We start from the raw sequence: 6,480 nt of genomic DNA on the forward strand, positions 1-6,480 counted from the left end.
CTGGGAGCGGGCGGCCCAGGCCGGCTATTGATATGAGCTGTGATCAAAGGCAGAAGCACGGGCTTAGCATGAGTCTCGGCTGCTCACAGTTCATCTTATCCAATATGGAGTGAAACAGAGAAAAGTTTAAATTGATTGAGCGTTTCAAACTATTTCGCAGCAAATCAAGTATATTTGATTTATAGTCACTGCTCTAACGGCGGGAAAGGGGGAAGATTGATGGGTTATAACTGCTGGTCCTGGGGCGAGGTCCACATCCCGTGAATGAATAATATCAATAATAAAATACAGGTGCAGCATTTCCATTGGGCAGCAGCGATCCCCGTTTTGCAGTTTGAACGTTTCTGCCAGCGGCTCTGGGTGGTGCATTCTGGGTAATGCTCTGGATTCACCCGGACAGAGATAAACACCGCAACACGAGACAGTCACTGATTACAAAATAACAACAGAGAATGCTGGAAAAACTCAGCAGATCAGGCAGCATCCGTGGAGGGAAATTTGAGTTGACGTTTCGGGTTGAAACCCTTCTTCAAAACTGGAAAGAAAATAAAAAGATCGAAGGCAAAGCTGCGATCGAACAAAAGAAGAAAAGGAGACAATAAAAGGTATTTGAAGTCATATGAGTTGGTAATGGGCCCGTGGAGACAAAAGGCAGCTGAGATTAGGTGTGAAGTGTACTGGCGGGCTAAGGACAGCTGCACTTGTGCTGCATTGAAACCTTTGGCTCATTACTAATTCACTTGAGACAAATCGACCGACAAACAGAACCCAGACTCGCTCAGTGTCAATGGAAACATCTACAGTTCAATACACTGAGTTGACTCACCCGAGCAGAAGACACTGGTGTCATTTCCATGTGAGCAGTTAAACTGATCCCAGGATGAAACCGGACAATCCCACAATCGGGACTCGTTCCCCCGGCACCTGTAGTTCTCCTTCCACACTGGGCCGGTTCCCTCCCCAAAGTGAGCTGCTCCCGGGGTTGCGGTGACTGCCCCGCACTGAAGGTGCTCACAGACCACGCTGGCGTCTTCTAAACCGAAGTAAACATCACACAGCGTCCCCCACTGCTCTCCGTGTAGCACTTCCACCCGGCCGGAGCACCCGGTGTCCCCGGATACCAGTCTGAGATCTCTGTGAACTAAATATTAATATATTAATTTTATATTGATGAATTAAAATAACGTCGGAAAAATATTTTAAGCTGGATTCACATCTCATCTGTTTACAGCTTAATAAAAACAACTATTACGCCTATCACCATGACTATTATTACTTCTACAACTATTATCACCATTACAACGACTGTTACTACCACTATTAATGCTAGTATTACCATTATACTAGTCCTGCTACTGATACCACTACTACAACTACCATTATTACTGCTAATGAGTTCACTGATACTACAGCTTTTAGCACCAGTATTGCTACTGCTGTGTTCCTACTATTAATAAAACCAGGAATATAGATACAGGAGTAGACCATTCAGCCCCTGAGCCTGTTCCTCCATTCAGTTAGGTCATGGCTGATCTGGACCTCAACTCCATGTTCCTGCCTTTACTCCAGATCTCTTGATGCATTTACCTACCAAAAATCTATCGATCTCAGCCTCGAAATTTACACCTGTCTTTTGGGGGAGGGAATTCCTGATTTCTGCTACCGTTTTTATATGTCAACGTGCTTCCTGATCTCACGCCTGAAAGGCCGAGCTCTAACTTTAAGATTGTGCCCTAGCTCTAGATTCCCACACCAGAGGAAATACTTTCTTGGTATCTACTCATCCAATTTTTTGTATCACTTTAAATATCTCAATTACATAACCCCTGAACTTTCTAAGCTCAATGTTATACAAAGCAAATTTATGAAACCTGTCCTCATAATTTAACGCTTTTAGCCCTGGTTTCATTCTGGTGAATCTGCGCAGCGCCCTCTCAGAGACCAATATATCCTTCCTGATGTTTAGTGCCCATGACTGAACGCTGTACTCCAGGTGGGGTTTGACCAAGGCTCTGTACAATCAAGCAACACTCCCTCTCATTTGTATTCCAGCCTGCTTGCTATCAAGCCTGATATTTCAGTAGCCTTTTTCATTATTGTTATACCTGCGCATAGCTGTTAGTGATTTGTTTGCCGGGGCACACAATCCCATTTGCTCCTCCACAGTTCCTAGTCTCCCACCATTACGAAAATATACCGATTGGTCTTTCTTGGATCCAAAATGAATGACTTCACACTTGCCTACAATGAATTCCACCTGCCACGGACTCGCCCACTCACTTGATCTGTTTGTGCCCCGTTGTAACTTTCTGATCCCGTCTGCACAACTTACTGTGCCGCACAACTTAGAATATTCTGCAAAATTGGGTATACAACTTTCTGTTCCATCATCCAAGTCATTACTTAATATGGTGAAAAGCTGAGCCCACATACAGATCCGTGAAGAACATTACTTGCCTTATCCCGCCAATCAAAGTTTTCACTTTATCTGTACTCCCTGTGCCCTACCACCAAAACAATTACTAGCCCATGTTAAAAGGTAACCTTCAATCACGGGCACTTTTATTTATGCTCATAATCGCTTTTGCAGAACCTTATCTAATGCCATAAAGACACCATCCAAAGACATTCCCCTGACCTCCTTGTTAAGGACCTGCTCAAAAATTCAATCACACATAACTCAGAATCACAGAATCAGAGAATGATACAGCACAGTTGGAGGCCATTCGTTCCATCCTGCCTGTGCCAGCACTTTGAAGGAGCTATCTAATTAGTCCCAGTCCCCTGTCATTTCTCAATAGCTCTGCAATACTTTTGCACTTCAAGTATTTCTCCAATGCCCTTTTGAAAGTTATTCTTGAATCTGCTTCCACCACCCTTCCCAGCAGTGCATTCCAGATCATAACAACTCGCTGCATAAACATTTCTCCTCATTTCGCCTCAGGTTATTTTGCCAATTACCATAAATCTTTGTCCTCTGGCTACCCAGCATTGTGCCACTGAAAAATTTCATCTTTATTAACTCTATCGGATCCCTACCTGATTTTAATCACCTATATCAAATCTCCCCTTAACATTAATACTAAAGCAAAATGGAAATCTGAAATAAAAACAGAAAATGTTGGAAATACTCATCAGATCAGGCAGCACCTGTGGGAGGGAAACAGAGTTAACGTTTCAAGTCGATGACCTTCCATCAGAAGATCCACCACCCCCCCCCCAACTTAACCTTCTGTGCTCTAAAGAGAACAACCCAGTTTCTCCAGGTAACTGAAGTTTTTCACCCCTGGTATCATACCATTAAATCCCCTCTGCACCTTTCCTAAAGACTTCACATCTTTCCTAAAGTGTGGTGTCCAGAATTGGCCACAATATTCCAGCTGGGACTTAACTAGTGTTTTATAAATGTTTAAAATTACGTCCTTGCTTTTGTACTCTATGACTCTATTTATAAAGTCATGGATCTCCTAAGCCATTTTAACAGCATTCTCAAATTGTCCTGCCATCTTTAAAGATTTGTGTACGTACACTTCAGTTCTCTCTGTTTTGCAACCCCTTTAAATTGTATCATTTAGTTTATATTGCCTCTCCTCATTCCTCCTGCCAAAACCAATCCCTTCACGCTTCTCTGCATTAAATATCAGCGGTCATCTGTCTGCCCATTCCACCTGTCTGTCTTTGTCCTCCTGGAGTCTGTTACTATCCTCGTCACTGTTTGATACATTTCCGTCAGATGATGGAATCTGCAAAATCTGAAATGATGCCCTCTATGCCCAAGTCCTCGTCATTTATATAGATCAAAAAGAGCAGTGGCCCGAATTTCGATTACTGGGTGACACCACTGCACTCTTCCCTCCAGGCTGAAAACTATCCGTTCACGACTAATCTCTGCTTTCTGTTCCTTAGCCAATTTCGTTTCCACGTAGCCGCTGCCCTTTTAATCCCATCGGCTTCAATTTTGCTGCTAAATATATCATGTAGTTCTTTGTCAAACGCCTTTTGAAAGTCCATATAAACAATACCAGCAGTACTACTCTCATCTACTGTCTCCGGTACTTCATGAAAGAACTCAATCAAGTTAGTCAAACACGATTTGGCTTTAAGAAACCTGTGCCGGCTTTCTTTTAGTAACCAATATTTTTTAAGTGCCAATAAATATTGACCCGAATTATTATCTCTAAATGTTTCCCCACCACTGACATTAGGCTGACTGGGCTGTAGTTGACAGGTTTACCCCTCGCCCCTTTTTTGCACAGGGGTGAAACATTTGCAATCCCCAAGTCAACTGGTATCACTTCCATATCTGAGGAGGATTGGGAGACTGGCCAGAGCCTCTGCAATTTTCAACCTTACTTCCCTCCACATCCTAGGATGCATTCCTTGCAGACCAGGTAACTTTTCTACTTTGAGCAGTGCCAGCTTTTTAAATATTTCCACTTTATCTATTTTTACTCCTATCCCATGTGTCTAATACCTCCTCCTTTAATGGGACAATGGCTGCGTCCTATTCTCAGTAAAGGTAGAGGCAATGTACTCGTTTTGTACCTCAGCCATGCCGGCTGGCTCCACGAGAAGATTTCCTTGCTGGTGCCCACTTGGCTCCACATTTCCTTTGACTACCCTTTTACTATTTATATGTTTATAAAAGACATTTGGTTCCCCTTTGATGTTACACGCTAATCTATTCCCATAAATTCGCTTTTACCCTCTTAATTCCTTTTCAGTTCACCCTGTGCTTTTTATATTCAGCTTGGTTCTCTATTGAATTACGAAGCTGACACTTATCATAAACTTAGCTTTTCTGTTTAATTTTAAGCTCTATATATTTAGACATCCAGGGAGCTCGAGCTCTGCATGACCGTCCTTTCCCCCTGGTGGGAATGTGTCTATTCTGTACCGAAACTATCATATATTTGACGCCGCATTTACTGTTTAACCTGCGAGTTGCTAATTTACTGTTTTGTCAATATTTGATTCTATTCCACCTGGGCCAGATCCCTTGGGCTCACTGCATTCTGAGACTTCCTCAGGCTACAATGAACCAAATCCCTCATAATGTCTGTCACCATTGCCATTCCTGTCCTCTGTCACCTTTGGATAAACACCGTCCAGACCTGGGAACTTGTTAATTTTCAGCCCATATACTTTTCTAGCCGCTCGAGATTATTTTCACTGAAATGGTTAATTGTAATTATTTTGTTACTTAACAATTACTAGAGGTAGGGGAGGTCATCGTTTAGTGCATCATCTATTTTATAATCACCAGTTCTTTAGATTGTAATATTGTCTTCTCTGCCCTCTTCATGTTCATTTTCTGAACTCAGTTCACACTTTTATGTTTTGCGGTTCTGCTCCACTCAATTCCGCGTTCCTGTTAATCTCTGTGCCCACCCTTTTACCATGATCTGAAATTACTTTAGATTCCTCTTTGCAGAATTGTTGGAGGTGCAATTGTTCTTGGGCCGAAGTACAGAAAGACGACTTCAATGGAAAAGAAATTCGGACTGAGTGTGAAACGGGCCCCGATTCGCGATCACGCATTTTTCACCAGTTACTTTTCTCCACTTCACTTCTGAATAATTGGTTGTTGCATTTAGTATCATGATTGTTCACGGTTCTGTTTCTTCTGAACCTAGGCATGTGTTTACTCCAGATGATCAGCATCATTTACCTAAATATGCTGTACTTTCCCTACAGCCAGGTGTTGTGACCAACTTCGCTCCCACAAAATAATTTGAATACAGCTATCCATGGGTTCATTTCAAACAATATCCCATGTACAGGTTTCTCTGTTCCAGAGAAATTGAATCTCTAATTTAGTATCTGGAGATTCTCTGTATTACTCACTGTCCCTGTCACAGAAAGCAGGTTCTGGGCCGCGACCACCTTAGATAATCGTTGAACATTAGTCGGTGAGTAGTGTTCACTCGTTCAGAAGTTTTAGAATTAGAAAGGAACATTGAAACAATTAATTTGTTGTAGGAAATGTATGAATGTACAGAGCGAACATGTGATGAATGGTAAACCCAAAGGCTCCATCTGGAGTAAGTGGACAGACCAGAGGACAATACTGTGGTGTAGAAAACCCTGAAGGGTGAAATAGAATTGGAATAATGTAATTCCCCATGTGCACAAATATCCAGCTATCTGGGCAAGCTAAGTATTGCTCGAATATAAATTGTTGGAATTGTCTCAGCATGGATTGTTAACAGCGCCACTCACTTGTATTATTCTTACTTTGATTGCTGGCCCAGTAATTCTGTTCGCAGACCTCCCGCGGGCAGAGGGCTGCGATTTGGAAAAATCTACGCCTGGACCGGAGGGCTCCCGGGAGGCGCAGATTTCCGTTGCTGTGCCTCTTCAAACTGCCGGTGTGCAGGGCACGCGTATCCCAGGGGCGCAGGTAGTTTGCAGCGCCCCTGGCATCACGTGGGCCATGGGGAGCCAATCAGAGTAGGGAATCTCCATTCATAGATTTGA

The sequence above is a fragment of the Somniosus microcephalus genome, chromosome 30 (genome assembly GCF_052327205.1).
Source record: "Somniosus microcephalus isolate GS21.2 chromosome 30, FLI_Smic_1.0, whole genome shotgun sequence".
Lineage (NCBI taxonomy): Eukaryota > Metazoa > Chordata > Chondrichthyes > Squaliformes > Somniosidae > Somniosus > Somniosus microcephalus.